Genomic DNA, 26,977 nt, shown 5'->3' on the forward strand with positions numbered 1-26,977 from the left:
ATCCACCTTTTCCAGCCCACGGAGCACCTGAAAGGCTGAACTAATTTAGCAGGATAAGTCCATCAACTGCCTGAGCCGAGAAGTTTGTGACGAGTTGAATTTACTGTAGTTTGCTCATCTCTAAGTATTATATTCAGAGGGCGCAGTGGGTGGTAGTAATATATTCAGAGTGTACAGTATGTGTTGGTATTATATTCAGAGGGTACAGTATGTGGCAGATTTATATTCAGAGGGTACAGTATATGGTAGTATTATATTCAGAGGGTACAGTATGTGATAGTATTATATTCAGGGGTACAGTATGTGGCAGATTTATATTCAGAGGGTACAGTATATGGTAGTATTATATTCAGAGGGTACAGTATGTGATAGTATTATATTCAGAGGGTACAGTATGTGGCAGATTTATATTCAGAGGGTACAGTATATGGTAGTATTATATTCAGAGAGTACAGTATGTGATGGTATTATATTCAGAATGTACAGTGTGTGGTATTATTATATTCAGTGGGTATGGTGTATGGAAGGTTTATAATCAAAGAGTATAGTGTATAGTAGTATTATATTTAGAGGATACAGTGTCTGGCAGGTTTATAATAATAATTGTTTTCATATAGAGGATGAGAATCCGCTGACATAGTGAGGAGACGTCTGGGCGTCACATTCTACAGACAGAAGTTTTAGCTGGACCAGGCGGTATGTACCATCTGAATTAGATAAGGGAAGACTATAGAGAAGACGTCACTGATATCATTGTACATTCTCCTCTCTACATCAGAGCTGTAGTCGCTTGTCAGTTCTACAGTTATGGTCAGTGAAACTACAACTCCCAGCATAACCTCACCACTGCATAAAGGGGTACTCTACTGGAAAACATTTTTTTTAATCAACTGGTGCTACAAAGTTAAACAGATTTGTAAATTACTTCTATTTAAAAATCTTAATCCTTCCAGTACTTATTAGCTGCTGTATAAGCGATTCACAGGAAGTTATTTTCTTTTTTAATTTATTTTCTGTCTGACCACAGTGCTCTGTGCTGACACCTCTGTCCATGTCAAGAACTGTCTATAGTAGGAGCAAATCCCCATAGCAAACCTCTCCTGCTCTGGACAGTTCCTGACATGGACAGAGGTGTCAGCAAATAGCACTGTGGTCAGATTGGAAAGAACTACGCAACTTCCTGTGGAGCATACACCAGCTTATAAGTACTGTAAGTATTAAGATTTTAAATAGAAGTAATTTAAAAATCTGTTTAACTTTCTGGCACCAGTTGATATAAAAGTAAATGTTTTCCAGTGGAGTACCCCTTAAAGTAATTCTGGGAGCTGTATATTTAAATGGTGAAAACTTCTTTAACACTTTCCCATTCTGTGGCAACTGGTATATCTGATTATTATACTGGAATTTCTCACAATGCGCTACAACAGTGGTGTCTGTCACAACAGGCTAAAAACTTACTGGGGGGAGGGGGGAGGTATGGGGGTGACACCATTTTCTACCGCACCGGGTGACACCAACCCTAGCAACGCCACTGTATGCAGCAGATATTTAATTAATGAATTTTCTTTGGTGCTACTTACCCATCATATTTATCTCATTTTAATCCTACTATATTCTGTATTTTTTATTATATCTATTTTTTACCCAGTATATTCCATTCGCCTTTAGCAAGGGCCCTGCTAGGCGATTGGCCATATATATCCTTTTTATATAATAAAGACCATTTCTTGGATCCCATCTCCACTAGTCTTTTCCTTTTTCTCTCCCCTGTGCTTTTGAGGACTGGTTCACATAAATATTTTTTATTTATAATTTCTACACATCTGAACCATAGCTGGTACATTTCATCAACAGAAAATGTATTACTTAAAAGTGTTACAAGTTGAGTTTCATTGCAGGAGACAATTTACAGGATACGTAAAAATGTGCAAAAGCTTCTAAATATGTAAAGAAAATGGAAGGTGCAGAAGGGAGGTGGGGGGGCTCATAATGCGGAACGTTACCCTCCAGACAGATGAGCGAAGACAGACGATTGACAAAATGGTGCCCGGTCATCAGCGGCGTTGCGACCCGGGTGCGGGGGGTGCGGCCCGCACCGGGTGACACCAACCTAATGGGGTGACACCAAGACGCTCCGCAGCACCCCCCCCCCCCCATCTGTGCCCGACCGGCCTCCCATCCGTCAGCACCCCCCCCCCCCCCCCCCCCCCCTGCGCTGTGTGAGCGGTGCGGCCGTCCGTCATCACCCCCCCCCCCCTCTTTCACCTTCACTCTGCGCCCGTCCGTCATCACCCCCCCCCCTCCCCCGCACCTTCACCAGCACTGTGCCCGTCCTCCGCTCCCACGTCTGCGCCGGCCTGACGTCACACCGCATGGCCGCGCAGGAGGACGTGAGTTACGTCACTCGCACGGCGCCCGGTGAGAAGGATCGCTGCGATGGATGGGTGAGTGTGTATGTCTGTCTCTCTGTCTCTATCTATGCTTGTGTGTGACTGTGTGTGTGTGACTGTGTGTGTGACTCTGTGTGTGTGACTGTGTGTGTATGTGACTGTGTGTGTTTGTGTGACTCTCTGAGTGTGTGTGTGACTCTGTGTGTGTGTCTGTCTGTGAGTGTGTCTCTCTGACTTTGTGTGTGTGTGTGTTTGTCTCTCTGTGTTGTATGTGTTTTTTGTGTGTGTGTGTGTGTGTGTGTGTGTGGGGGGGGGGGGGGGAATAACCAGCGATCTATTGTGGGGAGACTTTGACCCATTATGGGGAACCTGCAAGGGAACCTGCGGCCTAATGTGGGGAAACTACTACCAAATGTGCAGAGTCTATGCTACCTAATGTGGGGAATCTGTGCTACCAAATGTGGGAAGTCTATGCTACCTTATGTGGGGAATCTGTGCTACCTAATGTGGAGAAATTGCTACCTAATGTGGGGAAATTGCTACCTAATGTGGGATAACTGGTACCTACCTAATGTGGGGGAACTGGTACCAAATGTGGGGAATCTATGCTGCCTAATGTGGGGAATAGATGCTACCTAATGTGGGGAAACTGCGACCTACCTAATGTGGGGGCACTGGTACCAAATGTGGGGAATCTATGCTGCCTAATGTGGGGAATAGATGCTACCTAATGTGGGGAAACTGCGACCTACCTAATGTGGGGGCACTGCTGCCTACCTAATGCTCCCCCCCCTGGCAGTAGCACCCTCATCATCCACCAGCAACACCCCCCCAGCAGCACCTCCATCAACATATCCTGATGGTGGATGATGGAGGTGCTCCTGCCAGGAGGATGATCCTGCCGATGGATGATGGGGGTGATACTGCCAGGGGGGATGGCCAGTAGCACCCTCATCATCCTCCAGCAACACCCCCCCCAGTAGTAGCACCCCTATCATCCACTAGCAACACCACCAATACCCCCCTCCCGTGGTAATAGCATCAGCTAACGGATGTTGAGGGGTGTTACTGCGGTTGTGGTATTATATTCAGAGGGGGCAGTGTATGGCAACGTTATATTCAGAGGGCGCAGTTTGTGGTAGTATTATATTCAGAGGGCGCAGTTTGTGGTAGTATTATTAGAGATGAGCGAACTCACAGTAAATTCGATTCGTCACTAACTTCTCGGCTCGGCAGTTGATGACTTATCCTGCGTAAATTAGTTCAGCCTTCGGGTACTCCGGTGGGCTGAAAAAGGTGGATACAGTCCTAGGAAAGAGTCTCCTAGGTCTGTATCCACCTTTTTCAGCCCACCGGAGCACCTGAGAGCTGAACTAATTTATGCAGGATAAGTCATCAACTGCCGAGCAGAGAAGTTTGTGACGAGTTGAATTTACTGTAGTTTGCTCATCTCTAAGTATTATATTCAGAGGGTGCAGTGGGTGGTAGTATTATATTCCGATGGTACAGTATGTGGCGGTATTATATTCAGGGGTACAGTATGTGGCAGATTTATATTCAGGTGTACAGTATGTGGCAGATTTATATTCAGAGGGTACAGTATGTGGCAGATTTATTTTCAGAGGGCGCAGTTTGTGGTAGTATTATATTCAGAGGGCGCAGTTTGTGGTAGTATTATATTCAGAGGGTATAGTGTGTGGCGGTATTATATTCAGGGGTACAGTATGTGGCAGATTTATATTCAGAGGGTACAGTATGTGTTGGTATTATATTCAGAATGTACAGTGTGTGGTAGTATTATATTCAGTGGGTACAGTGTGTGGCGGTATATTCAGGGGTACAGTATGTGGCAGATTTATATTCAGAGTGTACAGTATGTGTTGGTATTATATTCAGAGTGTACAGTGTGTGGTAGTATTATATTCAGTGGGTACGGTGTATGGAAGGTTTATAATGAAAGAGTATAGTGTATAGTAGTATTATATTTAGAGGATACAGTGTCTGGCAGGTTTATAATAATTATTGTTTTCATATAGAGGATGAGAATGCGCTGACATAGTGAGGAGACGTCTGGGCGTCACATTCTGCAGAGAGAAGATTTAGCTGGACCAGGCGGTATGTACCATCTGAATTAGATAAGGGAAGACTATAGAGAAGACGTCACCTGTAGTCACTGATATCATTGTGTATTCTCCTCTCTGTGTCCTATCAGAGCTGTAGTCACTTGTCAGTTCTACAGTTAGGTCAGTGAAACTACAACTCCCAGCATAACCTCACCACTGCTCAAAGGGGTACTCTACTGGAAAAAAAAAATTTTAATCAGCTGGTGCTACAAAGTTAAACAGATTTGTAAATTACTTCTATTTAAAAATCTTAATCCTTCCAGTACGTATTAGCAGCTGTATAAGCGATTCACAGGAAGTTATTTTCTTTTTTAATTTATTTTCTGTCTGACCACAGTGCTCTGTGCTGACACCTCTGTCCATGTCAAGAACTGTCCATAGTAGGAGCAAATCCCCATAGCAAACCTATCCTGCTCTGGACAGTTCCTGACATGGACAGAGGTGTCAGCAAATAGCACTGTGGTCAGATTGGAAAGAACTACGCAACTTCCTGTGGAGCATACACCAGCTTATAAGTACTGTAAGTATTAAGATTTTAAATAGAAGTAATTTAAAAATCTGTTTAACTTTCTGGCACCAGTTGATATAAAAGTAAATGTTTTCCAGTGGAGTACCCCTTAAAGTAATTCTGGGAGCTGTATATTTAAATGGTGAAAACTTCTTTAACACTTTCCCATTCTGTGGCAACTGGTATATCTGATTATTATACTGGAATTTCTCACAATGCGCTACAACAGTGGTGTCTGTCACAACAGGCTAAAAACTTACTGGGGGGAGGGGGGAGGTATGGGGGTGACACCATTTTCTACCGCACCGGGTGACACCAACCCTAGCAACGCCACTGTATGCAGCAGATATTTAATTAATGAATTTTCTTTGGTGCTACTTACCCATCATATTTATCTCATTTTAATCCTACTATATTCTGTATTTTTTATTATATCTATTTTTTACCCAGTATATTCCATTCGCCTTTAGCAAGGGCCCTGCTAGGCGATTGGCCATATATATCCTTTTTATATAATAAAGACCATTTCTTGGATCCCATCTCCACTAGTCTTTTCCTTTTTCTCTCCCCTGTGCTTTTGAGGACTGGTTCACATAAATATTTTTTATTTATAATTTCTACACATCTGAACCATAGCTGGTACATTTCATCAACAGAAAATGTATTACTTAAAAGTGTTACAAGTTGAGTTTCATTGCAGGAGACAATTTACAGGATACGTAAAAATGTGCAAAAGCTTCTAAATATGTAAAGAAAATGGAAGGTGCAGAAGGGAGGTGGGGGGGCTCATAATGCGGAACGTTACCCTCCAGACAGATGAGCGAAGACAGACGATTGACAAAATGGTGCCCGGTCATCAGGAGGAGATTGTCAGAAATCGATTTTAAGCCACTGCTCATTGTGAGTTTAGGAAAAAGGCTTTATTTCCCCACAAGGAATCAATGTAAAAGATTTAAACTTAATAAAGTCTTATGTCTCCTGGCAACACAATGTTTTCTGTCTGAAGACAGTTTCTTCCCCTAAAAAGAGCTTTAAAAAGATTTTTTGTAGAACCATTAACACTATGTGAAAAATGTAAAGACAAAGGAATATTGGGGGGTATTTATCAATTTTGCCTGTTTACAGTTTCTTTTTACCCTTTTTTTTTTGTCACTTTGGTTTTCGTGGACATGCACCAAATTTATCATTTGGTGCAAGTTGTTAGTAATTTTGGCTCAAATGTTGAAATCAGCTCTTCACAGCGCCTTTTACGCAAAACTTACCGCCACACAGGACAGCGTATTTTACCCTGTAGAGCAGCCATTTCGGAGTCCCTCCTGCCTTATATCAGCAAGCGACGAGTTATTTTCTTTTGTGGGGTTTATAGCCACACGTGAAATGGATTTTATTTTCAACTTGAGTAGTTTTTTTTTTTTTTGGGTTACTTTAGTGCAGTGGTCTTCAACCTGCGGACCTCCAGATGTTGCAAAACTACAATTCCCAGCATGCCCGGACAGCGGTTGGCTGTCCGGCATGCTGGGAGTTGTAGTTTTGCAACATCTGGAGGTCTGCAGGTTGGAGACCACTGCTTTAGTGATTATCTTTCCTGAACCTGTGTGGCCATGTCCAGTGCTGGCTCAACGGAGGGTGAAGGTCCCTTAGAGACAACTATGTCGCAGGATAGTATTGAGCAGCCCCGGAGGCGTCGCTGCTTTCACAATTTATTTATTTTTTATGTATTTTGATGCATTTTCTGACATTGGTAAGTGTGTTTTCCATGTGCAAAATTTATTGGCGGTGATTTGCGCCAAAAAAAAAAACCTAAATGCGCAAAAATGCGCCAAAGATCAATTGGTGGATATGATGAATTACTGACTAAAGTTAAAATCAAACACAGGACCGTGTGATTTTGAGAAAGTTGTAAAAATGACAGTGGAGAAGATGTGCCAAACTTTGGCACAAAAAGACACTGCGCCAAAGCATTGCGCCAAATTTACGTGAAAAAAAACACATAAGTCCTTTGATAAATACCCCCCTATATCCATGTAATATCTATTTCTTCCCTCGCTTCTTTCTTCTCCTTCTTTCCTTTCTTCCACTCTTCCCTTCCTTTCTCCTTCCTTTCTTCTTTCCTTCCTTCTCTCCTCCATTCTCCTCTTCTTCCTCCCCCTCCATCCTTCCTCCCCTCCATTTTCCCCCTCTTTCTTCTCCTTCTTTCCTTTCTTCCACTCTTCCCTTCCTTTCTCCTTCCTTTCTTCTTTCCTTCCTTCTCTCCTCCATTCTCCTCTTCTTCCTCCCCCTCCTTCCTCCCCTCCTCCATTTTCCCCCTCTTGCTTCTCCTTCCTTCCCTTTTTTACTCTTCCCTTCTCCATCCACCCCACTTCTTCCTTGTGTCGAGATTTGGGAAAAATCATTGCAAAAACAAACAAAAAAACAAGCAAACAAAATAAATAAATAAAATGCAGCAAGAAAAACATTGGGGGAGATTTACCAAAACATGTGCTGAGGAAAAGTTGACCAGTTGCCCATAGCAACCCATCAGTTTGCCTCTAATTTTTGAAAATACCTCTTTGAGGAAAGTAGCGATCTGATTGGTTGCTATGGGCAACTTGTTAACTTTTCCTCTGCACAGGTTTTGATAAATCTCCCCCCAATGTGTAAAAAAAGGGATCAAAACTGTATCCTGGGGACTACAGGCCTGTAAGTTTAACATCTGCTGTGGGTAGGATTTTTGAGGGTTTTCTGGGAGAGGCTATTCTGGAATATTTTTATGAAAATAACCTTCTGACAAAGCAACAACATGGGGGTTCATGCGAGTTCAGTCCTGTCAGACTAATCTGATCAGCTTCTATGAGGAGGTCAGTTATAGATCTGATCCACATGTTATATATCTGGACTTTTCTATCTGGAAATCAAGGGATGTATCAAAAAAGGCATAGAGGCTTGTGACAATGACATAGGCAGGGCCGGTTTTAGGGGGGGGGGGGCAACCTGGGCAATTGCCCAGGGCCCCCATGTCCGAAAGGGCCCCCTGAACTCTAGGAACATTACTGCATTATACCATGATTTGCGCAAAATTGCGGCAAAAATGCTGCGGTTTTATGCAAATTGCAGCATACTAAAGTAATGTGAGAGTGACCCTGTGGGAGCCCGGGCTTCAGAGAGCCCCCAGTGCAGAATTGACACTCACACTGTATGGTAAAGGACCTTCCTGATGATGCCATCGCAGGTCCTTTACCATACAGTGTACAAAGAGGAGGAGGAGGGGGTAATAGGGAAAAGCATGGGAGGAGGGGGCCGTGAGGAAGGTGGGGAGACCAGTACATGTGATGAGGGGCATATAAACTGTATATAGGGGGTAAAGTTAGCAATATATGGGGTATAGGTAGCAGTATATGAGGAGCATTGGAAGCAGTGTATAATGGGGGAAGGGGGCCATAAGGAGCAGTATATGTGATAGGGGGTCATAGGGAGCAGTAAATATGTGATAGGGGTCATAGGGAGCAGTAAATATGTGATAGGGGGTCATAGAGAGCAGTAAATATGTGATAGGGGGTCATAGGGAGCAGTAAATATGTGATAGGGGGTCATAAGGAGCAGTATATGTGATAGGGGGTCATAGGGAGCAGTAAATATGTGATAGGGGTCATAAGGAGCAATATATGTGATAGGGGGTCATAGGGAGCAGTAAATATGTGATAGGGGGTCATAGAGAACAGTAAATATGTGATAGGGGTCATAGGGAGCAGTAAATATGTGATAGGGGGTCATAGGGAGCAGCAAATATGTGATAGGGGGTCATAGGGAGCAGTAAATATGTGATAGGGGGTCATAAGGAGCAGTATATGTGATAGGGGGTCATAGGGAGCAGTAAATATGTGATAGGGGTCATAAGGAGCAGTATATGTGATAAGGGGTCAAAGGGAGCAGTAAATATGTGATAGGGGTCATAGGGAGCAGTAAATATGTGATAGGGGTCATAGGGAGCAGTAAATATGTGATAGGGGGTCATAGGGAGCAGTATATACAGAATATGATAGGAGCTCATAGGGAGCAGTATATACAGAATATGATAGGAGGTCATAGGGAGCAGTATATATGTGAAATACGGGGTCATACAGAACAGTATATGTGAGATAGGAGGTCATAGGGAGCAGTATATATGTGATAGGAGGTCATAGGGAGCAGTATATATGTGATAGGAGGTCATAGGGAGCAGTATATATGTGATAGGAGGTCATAGGGAGCAGTATATATGTGATAGGAGGTCATAGGGAGCAGTATATATGTGATAGGAGGTCATAGGGAGCAGTATATATGTGATAGGAGGTCATAGGGAGCAGTGTATATGTGAAATACGGGGTCATACAGAATAGTATATGTGAGTTGGGGGGACATACGGAGCAGTATATATGTGAGATAGGGGACATACGGAGCAGTATATGGGAGATATGGGGTCATACAGAAAAGTATATATGAGAGAGGGCCATGGGGAGCAATGTGTGGAGGGGAAAGGGTCTTTTGGTCCAGTCTGGGGTCTGTACACCAAAGGTCATCACCAATACACAGAATATCTGATCAGTGAGACCTGACCCCTGGGACCACCACCGATCATGAGAAGAGAGGTCCCTTGTCCCCCAATTGAATGGAGCAGCAGCACATGATCACCTGCAGCTCCATTTGTTCTCTATGGGACTTATAAACATTGCTGATCGCTGCACTCACATGTATGTAGACCCCATAGAGAATGAATGGAGTGACATGGGTTCATGTGGTTGGATCCTACCGATTAGATTGTTACACTGTCCCCTAGGTATGCTGTAGACATGGTAATGGGGCAGCAGCAAGCACAGCAGGTTGTCCGTGTAAAGGATGGGGGTTGTGTTACTATAGAGTTTTGGGTAGACTGCAGAAGGGGCCACAGATGTCTTGGTATAGTCTTTAGTCATCAGGAGACATCATCATAATTGCCTGGGCTGGATGGGAATGAGAACATATACAATCAGAGAAGACGCCCCCTGTGGTCACTGGATTTAATAGTCCTGTATTCTGTGACTGCTTCTGATCAGGTGAGAGCTGCTCTAACATGGCCACAATACAGGAGTGTTTTAGGGTCTGATTTATCTTAATGGTTAAAGTGCAACTGTCGCATGATAATAAGTCCATAACCATCAGCACAGCCTACGAGGTGATCACTGGTATACTGCGGCCTACGAGCTGATCACTGGTATGCTGCAGCTTACAAGGTGATCACTGGTATACTGCAACCTACGAGCTGATCACTGGTATACAGCAGCCTACGAGGTGATCATTGGTATACTGCGGCCTACGAGGTGATCACTGGTATACTGCAGCCTACGAGCTGATCACTGGTATACTGCAGCCTACAAGGTGATCACTGGTATACTGCAGCCTACGAGGTGATCACTGGTATACTGCTGCCTACGAGCTGATCACTGGTATACTGCAGCCTGCGAGGTGATCACTGGTATACTGCGGCCTACGAGCTGATCACTGATTTACTGCAGCTTACGAGGTGATCACTGGTATACTGCAGCCTATGAGCTGATCACTGATATACTGCAGCCTACGAGCTGATCACTGGTATACTACAGCCTACGAGCTGATCACTGGTATACTGCAGCCTATGAGCTGATCACTGGTATACTGTGGCCTACGAGCTGATCACTGGTATACTGCAGCCTACAAGCTGATCACTGATATACTGCAGCCTACGAGCTGATCACTGGTATACTGCAGCCTACGAGCTGATCACTGGTATACTGCAGCCTATGAGCTGATCACTGGTATACTGTGGCCTACGAGCTGATCACTGGTATACTGCAGCCTACAAGCTGATCACTGATATACTGCAGCCTACGAGCTGATCACTGGTATACTGCAGCCTACGAGCTGATCACTGGTATACTGCAGCCTACTAGCTGATCACTGGTATACTGCAGCCTACGAGCTGATCACTGATATACTACGGCCTACGAGCTGATCACTGGTATCCTGCGGCCTATGAGCTGATCACTGGTATACTGCAGCCTACGAGCTGATCACTGGTATACTGCAGCCTACGAGCTGATCACTGGTATACTGCAGCCAACGAGCTGATCACTGGTATACTGCAGCCTACGAGGTGATCACTGGTATACTGCAGCCTACGAGCTGATCACTGGTATACTGCGGCCTATGAGCTGATCGCTGGTATACTGCAGGCTACGAGCTGATCACTGGTATACTGCAGCCTACGAGCTGATCACTGGTATACTGCAGACTACGAGCTGATTACTGGTATACTGCAGCCTACGAGCTGATCACTGATATACTGCAGCCTACGAGCTGATCACTGGTATACTGCGGTCTATGAGCTGATCACTGGTATAACGCAGCCTACGAGCTGATCACTAGTATACTGCAGCCTACGAGCTGATCACTGATATACCGCAGCCTACGACCTGATCACTGCTTTACTGCGGCCTACGAGCTGATCACTGATATACTGCAGCCTACGAGCTGATCACTGGTATACTGCGGCCTACGGGCTGATCACTGGTATACTGCAGCCTACGAGCTGATCACTGTTATAATGAAGCCTACGAGCTGATCACTAGTATATTGCAGCCTACGAGCTAATCACAGGTATACCGGCCTACGAACTGATCACTGATATACTGCAACCTACGACCTGATCACTGGTATACTGCGGCCTACGGGCTGATCACTGGTATACTGCGGCCTACGAGCTGATCACTGGTATAATGCAGCCTACGAGCTGATCACTAGTATACTGCAGCCTACGAGATAATCACAGGTATACCGGCCTACAAGCTGATCACTGGTATACTGTGGCCTACGAGTTGATCACTGGTATACTGCGGCCTACGAGCTGATCACTGATATACTGCGGCCTACAAGCTGATCACTGGTATACTGCGACCTATGAGCTGATCACTGGTATAATGCAGCCTACGAGCTGATCACTAGTATACTGCAGCCTACGAGATAATCACAGGTATACCGGCCTACAAGCTGATCACTGGTATACTGTGGCCTACGAGTTGATCACTGGTATACTGCGGCCTACGAGCTGATCACTGATATACTGCGGCCTACAAGCTGATCACTGGTATACTGCGACCTATGAGCTGATCACTGGTATACTGCGGCCTACGAGCTGATCACTGGTATACTGCGGCCTAGGAGCTGATCACTGGGATACTGCAGCCTACGAGCTGATCACTGGTATACTGCAGCCTACAAGCTGATCACTGGTATACTGCGGCCTATGAGCTGATCGCTGGTATACTGCAGGCTACGAGCTGATCACTGGTATACTGCAGCCTACGAGCTGATCACTGATATACTGCAGACTACGAGCTGATTACTGGTATACTGCAGCCTACGAGCTGATCACTGATATACTGCAGCCTACGAGCTGATCACTGGTATACTGCGGCCTATGAGCTGATCACTGGTATAACGCAGCCTACGAGCTGATCACTAGTATACTGCAGCCTACGAGCTGATCACTGATATACCGCAGCCTACGACCTGATCACTGCTTTACTGCGGCCTACGAGCTGATCACTGATATACTGCAGCCTACGAGCTGATCACTGGTATACTGCGGCCTACGGGCTGATCACTGGTATACTGCGGCCTACGAGCTGATCACTAGTATACTGCAGCATACGAGCTGATCACTGGTATACTGCGGCCTACGAGCTGATCACTGTTATAATGAAGCCTACGAGCTGATCACTAGTATATTGCAGCCTACGAGCTAATCACAGGTATACCGGCCTACGAGCTGATCACTGATATACTGCAACCTACGACCTGATCACTGGTATACTGTGGCCTACGGGCTGATCACTGGTATACTGCGGCCTACGAGCTGATCACTGGTATAATGCAGCCTACGAGCTGATCACTAATATACTGCAGCCTACGAGATAATCACAGGTATACCGGCCTACAAGCTGATCACTGGTATACTGTGGCCTACGAGCTGATCACTGGTATACTGCGGCCTACGAGCTGATCACTGATATACTGCGGCCTACAAGCTGATCACTGGTATACTGCGACCTATGAGCTGATCACTGGTATACTGCGGCCTACGAGCTGATCACTGGTATACTGCGGCCTAGGAGCTGATCACTGGGATACTGCAGCCTACGAGCTGATCACTGGTATACTGCAGCCTATGAGCTGATCACTGATATACTGCGGCCTATGAGCTGATCACTGGTATACTGCAGCCTACGAGCTGATCACTGGGATACTGCAGCCATCTCTCTGTTTTGCCACTTTGTGTCTTCTATGCTGTAAAAATATACTTTTACCCACAGTTGCCAAAAGTCAGAGATGAGTGGTCAGGGATCTACAATGCCCCGGGCTGGCAAGCCTCTCTTCTCAGGCATCACAGCACTGCCCCAGCCTGACTGGCACGCAGCTCTGTTTCTTTCTCAGTCAGTGAGCGGTGCCGGGGCAGTGCTGTGATGTCGGAAAAAAGATTGCAGATCCCTGACTACGCCTCTCTGACTTTTGGCATCTGTAGATAAATGTCATTTTTACAGAATAGAAGACAAGGAGTGCCAAAGCAAATGTATAGCTGCAGTATACCAGTGATCGGCTTGTGCTGTGCTGACAGGTTATTGACCTATTTTTATGTGACAGTTGCGCTTTAAACAAAAAGTTTTAACTATGGGGGAGATTTATAAAAGCCAATGTAGAGGATGCTATTTTCATTTTTAAAAAGGCCTCTGATTGGTTGCTGTGGGCAACTCCACCACTGATTCTCTGCACAGGTTTTCATAAATCTCCCCCTATATAGCTTAGATTTGGACCCTATAATGCATTTGTGTTATGGCCTTCAGCTGAGATGCCACACAATTCAACATGGTGATCTTTGGTCATGGGCCCCATTTTTATTTTTGCCCAGAGCCACACTTAGTCTAAAACCGGCCCTGGACATAGGGGGAAATTTATCAATGTTGGTGTAGGTAGAAGTTTTTTGTAGATAATTTTGGTTGGTCTAAATTTGGTGCAATTGCATCAAATTTACCATACTTGTGCAAGCCACATGATAAATTTTGTATAAAGTTCTAAATCTCCCCATAGTTCTATTTGTACACCTGATCTACACCTCACAAGAAAAGGGGACACAGGGATTTTGTTCTATTGCTTTGAGGCCCAGATTCCATTGAGGTTTTTTGTCCACCAGCAAAAACGCCAGAAAAACTGTCACAGCATTTTGTCAGTTTTTCGTGCGTTTTTGCTGGTATGTAAAAACAGCCATTTTTGTACCCTGTGGCAAATTATTCACTGCCTCTCCATGGGTCTGATGCAGGGCGCCTGGTCCACATAGTGTAAGGAGGTGAGGAGTGATGTATAGCATATACGTATACAGGGTGCAGAGCATCACTATTTACCTCTGCCAGCTGTATACTATATAGGGGTGCACAGTGTACCCATCTATACCATACAAGAGCCCAGCAAAAAAAGAGTTAACACACGCTGCTGCTGAGCAGTTCTGGGTTAAGTCTTTATGCGCTATCCTGTATATACAGCTGTCTACAGATGACTGTATATACAGGATGCAGTAGGCAGATATCAACAAGTGGAGGCTCCCTGTTTAGGAACACATTGCATTATGTGCGCTCTCCCCAAGGGAGAATGCCAAAAATGTACTTATCCACTTTTCGTGTATTTCTTTTCTTCTCATTTCAGATACGTGAATGCAGAGGACTGCCGATTCGGTGGATTGCGACGATGACCAGCGCTTTTTAAAATTTCAATAAAAGGGTTAACGAGGGCTGTGGGGGAGTGTTTTTTTAAATATTTTTTTTTCAATGTTTCATGTTTTTATAATTGAATTTTCAGGATTAGTAGTGGAAGCCATCTTGTAGACAGAATCCATCACTAAGCCGGGGCATATCGTTAGCGCCAAAAACAACTAGCGCTAACCCCCAACTATTACCCCAGTACCAACCGCCACATGGGTGCCGGGAAGAGCCACTAACAACAGGCCCGGAACTTTAAAAATGGTGCTCCGGGGCCTAGGCGGTAACAGGCTGTATTTAGGCTGGGGAGGGCCAGTAACAACGGTCCTCGCCCACCCTGGTAACTTCAGGCTGTTGCTGCTTAGTTGGTATCTGGCTGATACTGAAAATAGGGGGAACCACACACGTTTTTTTAATTTATTTGAAAAAAAATGCATAGGGTTCCCCCTATTTTCAGTATCAGCAGATACCAACCAAGCAGCAACAGCCTGACGTCACCGAGGTGGGCGAGGACCATTGTTACTGGCCCTCCCCAGCCTAATACAGCCTGTTACCGCCTAGGCCCCGGAGCGCCATTTTTAATGCTCCGGGCCTGTTGGTTCCGGCTCTTTCCCGCACCCCTGTGGTGGTGGGTACCGGGGTAATAATTGCGGGTTAGCGCCAGCTGCTTTTAGGGCGCACGCTAAGCCCCGGCTTAGTGATGGATTCTAAGCCTGAAAAAATTCAATTATAAAAAACACGACAAATTGGAAAAAATATTTTATTAAAAAAAAAAAAAACTCCCCCACTGCCCTTGTTGACCATTTTATATATATAAAAAAAAAAAACACTGCTCATCGTCGCAATCCCCCGAATCTGACGTAGTCCTTCACATATCTGAAATGAGAAGAAAAGAAAAACAAGAAATATGGGTTAGTAAATTTTTTGCGCACATAATGCAGCATATTTCTGAACAGGGAGCCTCCAATTGTTGCTAAACTACAACTCCCATCATGGGGGCTGTAGTTAATCAACAGCTGGAGGCTCCCTATTTGGGAACACACTGCAAGAAAGGCTCTGTTCCCATTATGCAAAATGCATAATGAGAACAGAGTCAGTCCTGGACTGTATAGCCCCGCCCCCTAATGACTTCATCAGGGGGCGGATCAGTAAAGGTTGCAGGTGGTCTCAGGAGTGAGACCCCTTTTCAATCTGTCCGTCTGCCCTTGGACTACTACTCCCATCATGGGACAGAGTCTGTTGCATGATGGGAGTCGTTGTAGTACCACAGCGCTGAGGGATGGCACTTGCACATCCCTCGGCTGCGGGACTCTTTTTGGACAGTTAGGACTACTACTCCCACCATGGACAGACTCCGTTATGTTATAGTCCAGGGGCTTAGGTGCAGATCGCAGCAGGTCATTCTGCTGAGGCCCACTGCAATCCTCATTTATTAAGTTAACAAACTGGCGACACATGCAGCTCCACTGCGCTCACCACGGCTCCAGGTGGGGAATACTATATACGCTGTCATAATTCATAATCCCCGCTGCCAGAAGACAGGAGCTCTGATTGGTGAATAGCTATTCACCAATCAGCGCTCCCGGCAGTGGGGATTATAAATTATAACAGCATATACAGGAGACAGCGGGGAGGACAGTGGAGCCACATGTGCCTTCGGCTTGTACAGTTTATAACTGTGGATCACAGCGGGTCTCTGGAGAATGACCTGCTGTGATCTGCACCTCAGCCCCTGGACTGGTTATAACTCCCATCATGGACGGAGTCTGTCCATGATGGGAATAGTAGTCCTAAAAGTCCCGCAGCCAGGGGATGTGCAAGTGCCATCCCTCAGCGCTGCTGTACTACAACTACTCCCATCATGGGACATACTCTGTCCATGATGGGAGTTATAGTACAGGAGCTGATCGCAGCAGGTCATTCTTCAGAGACCCGCTGCGATCCGCATTTATTAACTGTACAAGCCGGCAGCACATGCGGCTCCACTGCGCTCCCAGCTGGGTCCTGTATACAGCTCTCACAATTCACAATCCCCGCCGGGAGGTGGGAGCTCTGATTGGTGAATAGCTATTCACCAATCAGAGCTCCCGTCTCCCAGCGGCTGGGATCATGAAATGCGTCCCTCTGATTGGTGAATACCTATTCACCAATCAGAGCTCCTGTTTCCTGGAGGCGGGGATTATGAATTATGAGAGCTGTATACAGGAGCCAGGGGGAGCGCAGTGGAGCCGCCGGCTTGTACAGTTAATAAATGCGGATGGCAGCGGGTGTCTGAAGAATGACCTGCTGCAATCTGCCCTTCAGCCCCTGGACTATAACACACATCATGAACATAGTCTGTCCATTATGGGAGTAGTAGTCCTAATTGTCCCAAAAGAGTCCTGCAGCCGGGGGATTTGCAACAGTAGTTGTAGTACCGCAGTGCTGAGGGAGACGGCATTTGCACATCCCCTGGCTGCGGGACTCTTTTGGGACAATTAGGACTACTACTCCCATCATGGACAAACTTAGTTATAGTCCAGGGGCTGAAGGGCAGATCGCAGCAGGTCATTCTCCAGAGACCCGCTGTGATCCACAAGCAGGCACCACATGCGGCTACACTGCACTCCCTGCCGGCTCCTGTATACAGCTCTCATAAGTCATAATCCCCGCCTCTAGGAGACAGGAGCTCTGATTGGTGAATAGCCAATCAGAGCTCCCATCTCCCGGTGGTAGGGATTATGACAGTGTGACAGTGTATACAGTATTCCCCGCCGGGAGCCAGCAGGAAGCGCAGTGGAGCTGCATGTACCGCTGGCTTGTACAGTTAATAAATGGGGATCGCAGCGGGTCTCTGGAAAATGACCCGGTGGTATCTGCCCCCTCAGCTCCTGTCCAGCAGCCGGGGGATGTACAAGTTCCGTCCCTCATCCCTGCGCTTCTACAAATACTCCCATCATGGGACAGACTCTGTCCCATGATTGGAGTAGTTGTAGTTTAGCGGTGTTGAGGGATGGCTCCTCCAAAGGGGTGCCTGGGTGTTTTTCTAGAGAGTAATAACATTAGAGGTTATGTATACTAGATTTATGGGATAGAATGTTGATCCAGGGATTTCTTCTGATGCCATATCGGGGTCGGGGAGGAATTTTTTCTATGTCATGGGGCAATTGGCATCAGACTCATGTTTTTTGCCTTCCTTTAGATCAACCCAGTAGGGGTTTAGGTTACAGTATAGCAGCAGTATACAGATAGAGCTGGAGAGGGAGGGGTCTGAGAGCAAGTAGGAGGGTATCTGGTAGTTGAGACTGTTATCCTGTAATTCACAGAAAGTCAGAAACCAGGACTGACACATTAATCATTAGAAAGTCAGGCTGGTGATCATATGACCGAGTCACAATAATGAAACTTAGTAAAGCGGCTGTGCTGGAATAAAACAATCTGTGCTGTAGGACTAGTAATAGTAAGTGTGCATGATATAGGCAAAAACAACCAGAACCCATAGTACTTCTGTAAGCAATCTATTACTCAAAAGCACAAGGACGTTAACTTTGTTTTACACGTACTGTACATGTGTTCATGTTTTTTTTCCCTCAAGAAGACCGATCGTCTTTGATGCTTGAAATGGAGATTTAACAAAAATTTCATTGCTACCTTCAAACCGAGAGAGAACCCCATAGTAAAGGAGCTGTCATCCTGACGTGACAATTGTAAAGAAAAACAACGTGAGCGCGGCGAAAACAAAGAGGTGAGCGTATCCATTAGAGTGATCACCCAGCTGTGAAAGTGAGATCAGAGGACAGCTTTACAAATGGCGGTATAGACCGGCACGCTCAAACATTCCATTATAACCCCACCGACATGATACGATGGGAAAGCGTGGGCGGGGGGCATGGGGGTGCTTTTATTTAAAAAAAAAAAATGTTTTGTTTTTTTTCAGAAATGATTTTCCTTCATTTTTCCAGAATAAAACATTTTAGTGAAAGAAGTGCAAATTTTACCCAACGGCACAATAAATCAGAAGAAACAACTTTGATATTTGTGTACGGACGGTGAATATTTATTCTGTCCGAGTGAAAAGGTTTGAAATCATATCTTGTGATGTAAATTTAAGAGTGGTTTTGGGTTTTCTTCTGTCCTGTAATTTAAATGCTAATGGACCCTTTCTCGAATAAAATGGCAGAGGTAGATCTTTTTTTTTTCCTCTGAAATTGCCTTCCTTTTACTTCTCGGTGGTGTTATTTCAGTCAAGCAATCTTGCATAAATACTCGGTATATTGCGGTATTAATAATGGAAGCTGTCAGCTGTTTTATATGGCTTTAATATTTTCATTTTTAGCAATACCAAGTTTTTTCCAATGGTTATTTATGGCGGATTTTCCCATATTTAGCTTAGGAGAAATTAAATTAAAGTCTAACTCCACCGCGGTAACGGCCTACATTTATTATAATCCACGCTTTGTATGCTTGTAGGATCCAGATTTATTTGTTATAGTCCAGATTTTCGTTATTATAAAGTCAGGTTGCCTAGTTACCACCTGACTTCCTCTCTGGGTGTCCACCATTTATTTGCATGCAGTCACATACACTTACCATTACATGAACATCCACTGCCAGCATGTCCGGACCCATGTGTATATCTGCAATAATCTCAGTCTAGACACGTAGATAACACGAGAACAGGAGTTAACTTCACTGTAGATCCACTGTGCACAACCAGACAACAAATACTCACAACGCAGGAAAGTTAAGTTACAGGGGGATATTTATCAAAACCTGTGCAGAGGAAAAGTTGCTGAGTTGTCCATAGCAACCAATCAGATCACTTATTTCATTTTGCAGAGGCCTTATTAAAAAATAAAAAAAGTGATCTGATTGGTTGCTATGGGCAACTCAGCAACTTTCCCTTTGGACAGGTTTTGATAAATCTCCCCCAAAGTCTTTAGAATGGTTGCTTGAGAACTGGTCACAGTTCCTCTGAGGAGGGCCTTCACAGCTTAGATGACTGTGGTGAAGAAACTTTAAATGGGCACTGTCAGATTCAAAAACTTTTTATATGTTGTACATCTTGGCAAAACATTAACCTTTCTAATATACTTCATAAAATGTTTTTATTTCCTTTTTATAGAAATCATGGCTTTGTCCAAGCTGAAGCACAGGCATAGACAAAGTCCGGTAAGTGAGAGTGGACAAGCACTCCTCTGTGCTCTCTCCTGTCTGATAGGACTCCTCTGTGCTCTCTTCTGTCTGATAGCACTCCTCTGTGCTCTCTCCTGTCTGATAGTACTCCTCTGTGCTCTCTCCTGTCTGATAGTACCCCTCTATACTCTCTCCTGTCTGATAGTACTCCTCTGTGCTCTCTCCTGTCTGATAGCACTCCTCTGTGTTCTCTCCTGTCTGATAGCACTCCTCTGTGCTCTCTCCTGTCTGATAGCACTCCTCTGTGCTCTCTCCTGTCTGATAGGACTCCTCTGTGCTCTCTCCTGTCTGATAGTACTCCTCTATACTCTCTCCTGTCTGATAGTACTCCTCTGTGCTCTCCTGTCTGATAGTACTCCTCTGTGCTCTCCTGTCTGATAGCACTCCTCTGTGCTCTCTCCTGTCTGATAGCACTCCTCTGTGCTCTCTCCTGTCTGATAGTACTCCTCTATACTCTCTCCTGTCTGATAGTACTCCTCTGTGCTCTCCTGTCTGATAGCACTCCTCTGTGCTCTCTCCTGTCTGATAGGACTCCTCTGTGTTCTCTCCTGTCTGATAGCACTCATCTGTGCTCTCTCCTGTCTGATAGCACTCCTCTGTGCTCTCTCCTGTCTGATAGTACTCCTCTATACTCTCTCCTGTCTGATAGTACTCCTCTGTGCTCTCCTGTCTGATAGCCCTCCTCTGTGTTCTCTCCTGTCTGATAGCACTCTTCTGTGCTCTCTCCTGTCTGATAGTAATCCTCTATACTCTCTATTGTCTGATAGTACTCCTCTGTGCTCTCCTGTCTGAAAGCACTCCTCTGTGCTCTCTCCTCTCTGATAGTACTCCTCTGTGTTCTCTCCTGTCTGATAGCGCTCCTCTGTGCTCTCTCCTGTCTGATAGCACTCCTCTGTACTCTCTCTCCTGTCTGATAGGACTCCTCTGTGCTCTCTTTGCTGTCTTATAGCACTCCTCTGTGCTCTCTCCTGTCTGATAGGACTCCTCTGTGCTCTCTCCTGTCTGATAGGACTCCTCTGTGCTCTCTCTTGTCTGATAGTACTACTCTGTGCTCTCTCCTGTCTGATAGGACTCCTCTGTGCTCTCCCCTGTCTGATCTGATAGTACTCCTCTGTGCTCTCTCCTGTCTGATAGCGCTCCTCTGTGCTCTCTCCTGTCTGATAGTACTCCTCTGTGCTCTCTCCTTTCTAATAGCACTCCTCTGCGCTCTCTCCTGTCTGATAGGACTCCTCTGTGCTCTCTCCTGTCTGATAGCACTCCTCTGTACTCTCTCCTGTCTGATAGAACTCCTCTGTGCTCTCTCCGGTCTGATAGTACTACTCTGTGCTCTCTCCTGTCTGATAGGAGTTATATGTGCTCTCTCCTGTCTGATAAGAGTCCTCTGTGCTCTATCTTGTCCTATCAGACAGGAGAGAGCACAGACAAGTGCTAGCCCACCCTCACTTACCAGACTTTGTCCATGCCTGTGTTTCAACTTGGACAAAGCCGTAATTTTATAAGCCATGAATTCTATAAAAAGGAAATACAATTTTCTTATGAATTATATTAAAATAGTTTATGTTTTGCCAAGATGTACAATGTATAAAAAGTTTTTATATTTGACAGTGCCCATTTAAAGACTTATTCTCAGAGTTACTGCTATTACAAATTCCCTATCACAAGGCATAACACAAAAATGGTTGTGATGTGTAAGTTAAGTGTTTTCAGAAGAGTCCTTGCACAGCTATTCTCTCTTTTGGGTAGATAATTCTTAGTTTCGGAGCAGGAACAGGATAATAGAGATGGATGCCCTTTGTGATTGGACTGGAGACAGTTCTTGGTTAAGACCACCTGAAAATCCACATGGTGCTGTGATCACAATGACTGACCCAGAGTTGGCCCAGGTTAGATTTTAGCAAATTTGAATTGAATTTAAGTATTCTCTGCAAGTGCCAGGCCTACACCTCCTCTCCTCATATGGCAGGATGCAGACAGGCTAGACCCTAACACATCTCTGGCTATAAATATTTTTTATGGGAACCCCCTAAAGTTTGCCACTTTCCACACCTGCTAATGCAGGAAAGTGTTTATTCTTGTGGTATAACACATTGCCTCCGGGATGGGCAGATGGTGCTGGGCTGCATACAGTGAATGGTCTTTAGGGGTCCTCATAAGTGGGCAGGTAAATGGAAGCAGTGACTATGGTTAGTGGTTATAGGGATGAGGAGGGTTGGCAGCAAGCTAGTCACCCAGTCCCCCAGCACCTGCACTGCCTCCACACTACAGCAGGGGGCGGAGCCTGCACTTCCTGTGATGATTTCCAAGCAACCTGTGGTGGGTTAGACGAGTTGTCACATAGCTGCACTTTAGTACCTGAACACAACAGCAATCAGCCAGGCAAGGAGAGAGTAAAGGACACTAATGTCTTTTTCTCCCAGCCATTTGTTAAGTAAAAGAGTGGGCAGGATGTGGCTGAGGTTAAAGGCACCCATCAGTTTGTTCAGGCACCCTGATGTTTATGCCCAGTGAGGCCCCTGACATGTCAGTGATATCTAAATGGGCCTCCTATTACTTTCCATGACACATTGGTCACAAACATATTTGGGGCTCCCTAGACTATGTTCACACGTCGGCATAAACATGCTAGGACCACACAGAAATGCGGCTATGCATTCAGTGCTGAGTTCGCAGAAAGAATGAACGTGATCATTCTTTTTATAGACACAGTAAACAGAATTTCTGGCATGGATATGCACATCAGAATCCTCTTGATTTCAAAGGGACTCTGCTGAAGCGGAATCTCTATGCCGAATTCCAATTTGCAATCTGACATTAATATTCCGACATGTGAACATGGCCTTACACAGCTCAAGACCTGGAACCCCAATCCCCCCTCCCCCCCCCCCCCCAAGTTCCCTGCCCCCGAGACCCCGCCCAGGTCCATCCACTATCTTTCCCATTGTCTATGAAAAAAATATTTTGAGACCAGGACAAGAAAACCAAGAGTCCTTTAGTTAAGGAAAGTTGGAGGAATATTATCACCCTACAAAATACCATCATACTGTTACTTACTAAATCCTGTACACGAAGACCAATATTACCAATAATACCAGTATACAAGAAGGAATATTATCACCAGACATATTACCATCATACTGTGACTGACAAAACCCTGTATACTAAGACCAATATTATCAATGATATCAGTATACAAAGAGTAATATTATCACTACACATATTACCATCATACTGTTACTGACCAAATCCTGTATGCTGAAACCAATATTATCAATAATTAGGGATGAGCGAATCACAAATCCGAATTAATTCCAAATTTCAGGAAACATTTTATTCGCAATGTATGCGCATATCACAGCGATTCTATCCTGCAAATCGCTTCATTAAACTCCATTTAGCATGGTCCAGGCTTCAGGGCATCTAAAAAGGGGGATCCACATGTGAGGACATGGGGTAAGGAATCCTGGGAAGGTGGGAACAAGGGTAGGTGGTATGACCCTGAATCACATGCAGGATGCAGCCTATCAGCAGCCAGTCACCCATGTCACAGCCCGATAACCAGCAGAAATATTGCAGCCAGTCACTTCAGCCTTTCACTGCAGAGAGATAGATAGGGACAGACAGGGCTGTGTGTTGCACAGAAAAGCTTTTTCCAGCAGCGATTCACCTCCTAGTCAAGTCAGCAATCTGTTGCACAGAGGGAGGGGAAGAGGGCAGTATGTGATTCACAGAAAAGCATTCTTACTGCAGCAATTTACCTCCCAGTCACTGTCTACAGCATTCTATTACAGAGAGCAGTGTGTTGCAAAGAAGAACAGCAGTAATTCAGCTCAAGCACAAATCCTGCCTAGAAGCACTGATAGGGAAGGGAGCGAGATTGAGAGCGTAAGTGCAATTTTGGGTGTAGTGCACAGTGACTGTGTGCTGCAGCACTGGTGTGTACTGCGCACAAATACTTTTTTAAGTGTACTGTAGCGGATATTCTGCCTTCATAAGTGCAAAGCATATTCATACATCTGAGTGGTGTACTATTTTGTTCCTGTTAAAGTCTCAAGGGCCTAGATACTGTGAAAGGCCAGGCAAAAGTACTCACCGGCTGGTGTTATACACAAATACTTTTTTAAGCGCATTGTAGCTCATTTTTCTGCCCTCATAAGTGCATACCACATACGTACATCTAAGTAGTGTACTATTTCGTTCCTGTTAAAGTCTCAAGGGCCTAGATACTGTGAAAGGCCATGCAGGAGTACTCATCGGCTGGTGTACACGAATACTTTTTTAAGCGTACTGTAGCAAATTTTTCTGCCCTCATAAGTGCATACTACCGTTGAGCACGAATATTCGTAATGCAAATTTTTATCTTGAATATCGGCACTTTGTGATTTTGCTAATATTTAGAATAAAGTCCTATATATTCGTAATGACGAATATTCTTTTTTTGTTTTTTGTTTTTATTTCACATGCTAATTTTTATGCAAATTTTCCATGCAAATTTCGGTGGAAAAAAAAGTGAACGAACATAGCAAATATGAGAATTTCTTGAACATAGACGGATAATCATCAATATATTCACGAAATATCGCAAATTTGAATATGGCCCCTGCCGCTCATCACTAGTGCATACCACATACGTACATCTAAGTGGTGAACTATTTTGTTCTTGTTAAAGTCTCAAGGGTCTAGATACTGTGAAAGGACAGCCAAAAGTACACACCTGCTTCTATTCTAGACAAAAACCTTTAAGTGTAGTGGAGCGCATTCTACTGCCCTCATAAGTTCATACCACATACATAAATTTAAGTGTTGTACCATTTTGTTCCTAATAAAGTCTTAAGGGCCTAGTTACTTTAAAAGGCCAGCCAAAAGTACACACCTGCTGCTGTTCTAGACAAATACTGTTTTAAGCGTAATGAAGCGTATTGTACTCCCCTCATATACGCACTAAGTATGTCAGACAGAGAAGTGCCAGGACGTGCACAGAGGAGTGGCAGAGGCCTAAATTCATCAGGCGCAGGCAGAGGTCGCAGCAGACTAGGGGTGAGTGGCAGCAGGAGTTGCAGCGAGAGGCCTAATCTCCTGGTATCAGCTAGCGGTCGTGTCTCGAACAGCAACCAATCTGCCGTCATTGATTGGTTAATACGGTCTTCCACTTCATCACAAGTGACATCTGTTATCCCCAGTCAACATTCGGTGGGTTCCTCAGACACAACCCTCAATTAGCATGGCCTGAAAGCAGTTCCTGTCCTCCTATTGCCTCTGTCCTATGCTGTTCCCTCCCCTACAAAAGTATCTTATGCTGTGGGTTCAGCTCCACTATTCAGTGAGGATGATCTAATTGAGGACAGTCAGCAGCTACTGTCCAGCCAAGAAGTGGAGGCGACATCCGCAGTTTCCTCCGCTAGGCGGGCAAGTAGAGATGAGGAGAGTGACGTGGGAGGCAGTGTTGCTTCATCCTCATCAGGAGAAGAGTGTTGCAGATTGCCATGAGGCAGCAGCTGAGCCAGCAAGGTGGTTGCATGGTTGGCATTCAGCATTGCGGCAGAAGTGGAAATTCTGGACCCAAACGTGCCCGGGGGAGACCACCTGCTTCGCAGCAGCCTACCTTACCGAGAGGCTGTGGAACAGGGGTTCCTGGAGACGGCAGCAGTAGCAGTCAATTAGTGCGGACTGTTAGTGGGGAAATCAGCTACTCGGCGGTGCGACAGTTTTTCATCAAGCATCTGGAGGAGGTTAACATAGCCCCATGCAAGATGTGTCGGCAGAAGGTGAAGCGTGGCCAGGGTCCCAATGATAGCACCACAGCCTGCTTCAACATTTGCTGAGCCACCATAAAGCAGCCTGGGAAAACCGTGGCTCCTATGTGGTGGTCCAGCCTGCTGCATCACCCAGTGGCACGCCACTCCATGTTTCAGCCCGCCAAGACTACACCACCTCAGCCGAAGGGAGCTGTGTGTCATACCCTCCTTCTGTCGCTCCAGATGCTCCTGATCCTCCTACTTTTAGTTAGTCATTCTGCCAGCAATCCATCAGCAAAGCCATGTCCAAGAGATAACAGTATGCCCCCACTCATCCAACGGCGCAGAGGCTGAACGTGCTCCTGTCTAAGTTGCTGGTGCTGCAGTCCCTCCCTTTTCAAGTGGTGGACTCTGCACCTCTCAGAGAACTGATGGCTTGTGCTGAGCCGAGGTGGAGAATCCCAAGCCGTCAATTCTTTGCGAAGAAGGCAGTACCAGCCCTCTACAATTTTGTGGAATAGAAGGTGGGCCACTCCTTGAACCTGTCGATGTGTAACAAAGTGCACGACAGCGCTGATGTCTGGAGCTGTACCTATGGTCAGGGACAATACATGTCCTTTACAGCCCATTGAGTGAATGTGGTTCCTGCACAGCCACAACAGCAAAATGGACAGGTCACGCTGCTTCCTCCTCCACGCTCTCAGGCCGATGGTCCTGTGACAGTGTGTGACTCTGCCTCCTCATCCTCCACGTGTCCTCAGCCTCTACTGCACGGCAAGTCTCAGTGCCCCTTCAGCATACCATGTGTGCAGGGCACGGTGGTGTCACGCTGTTCTTCACATGGTTTGCTAAAAGCCATTCATAAATAAATATGGGCATGGCTTACTCCACGAAAACTGGAAATGGGAACCATCGTGATTGAAAACGGGAAGAACATCTTGTCTGCGCTGCGACAAGGGAGGCTGAGCCATGCGCCCTGCATGGCACACGTGTTCAATCTGGTTGTCAAGTGGTTCCTGATGTGTTCCCCCCATTTGCAAGACATCCTAACAATGTAAAGGAAACTTTGCATGCACTTCAGCCATACACCGCAAAGCACACCCTCCTTGAGCTGCAGCGTCAGAACGGTATCCCCCAACATAATCTGATTTGCAACGTTGACACACGTTGGAATTTTACCCTCCATATGTTGGACCAACTATACAAACAGAGAAAAGCGATCACCAATTTCTTCATGATCCAAGCAGATAGGGGGACTCCGCTGTGCAACTCA

The 26,977-nt window shown here is 45.4% G+C and overlaps 2 long non-coding RNA genes across 2 annotated transcripts in view; one reads left to right on the plus strand and one right to left on the minus strand.

Moving 5' to 3' along the window:
* LOC130284633 (uncharacterized) overlaps positions 1-18,947 on the plus strand; it is a 53,585-nt gene extending 34,638 nt beyond the window's left edge. The window contains exons 2-3 of the long non-coding RNA XR_008847104.1: positions 18,372-18,521; positions 18,714-18,947. This is a non-coding gene — a long non-coding RNA (uncharacterized LOC130284633). The remainder of the gene's footprint in view (positions 1-18,371; positions 18,522-18,713) is intronic.
* The window catches only part of LOC130284634 (uncharacterized), a 42,359-nt gene that overhangs the window by 8,636 nt on the left and 6,746 nt on the right, over positions 1-26,977 (minus strand). The window lies entirely within an intron of this gene.

The sequence above is a fragment of the Hyla sarda genome, chromosome 8 (genome assembly GCF_029499605.1).
Source record: "Hyla sarda isolate aHylSar1 chromosome 8, aHylSar1.hap1, whole genome shotgun sequence".
NCBI classification, from domain to species: Eukaryota; Metazoa; Chordata; class Amphibia; order Anura; family Hylidae; genus Hyla; species Hyla sarda.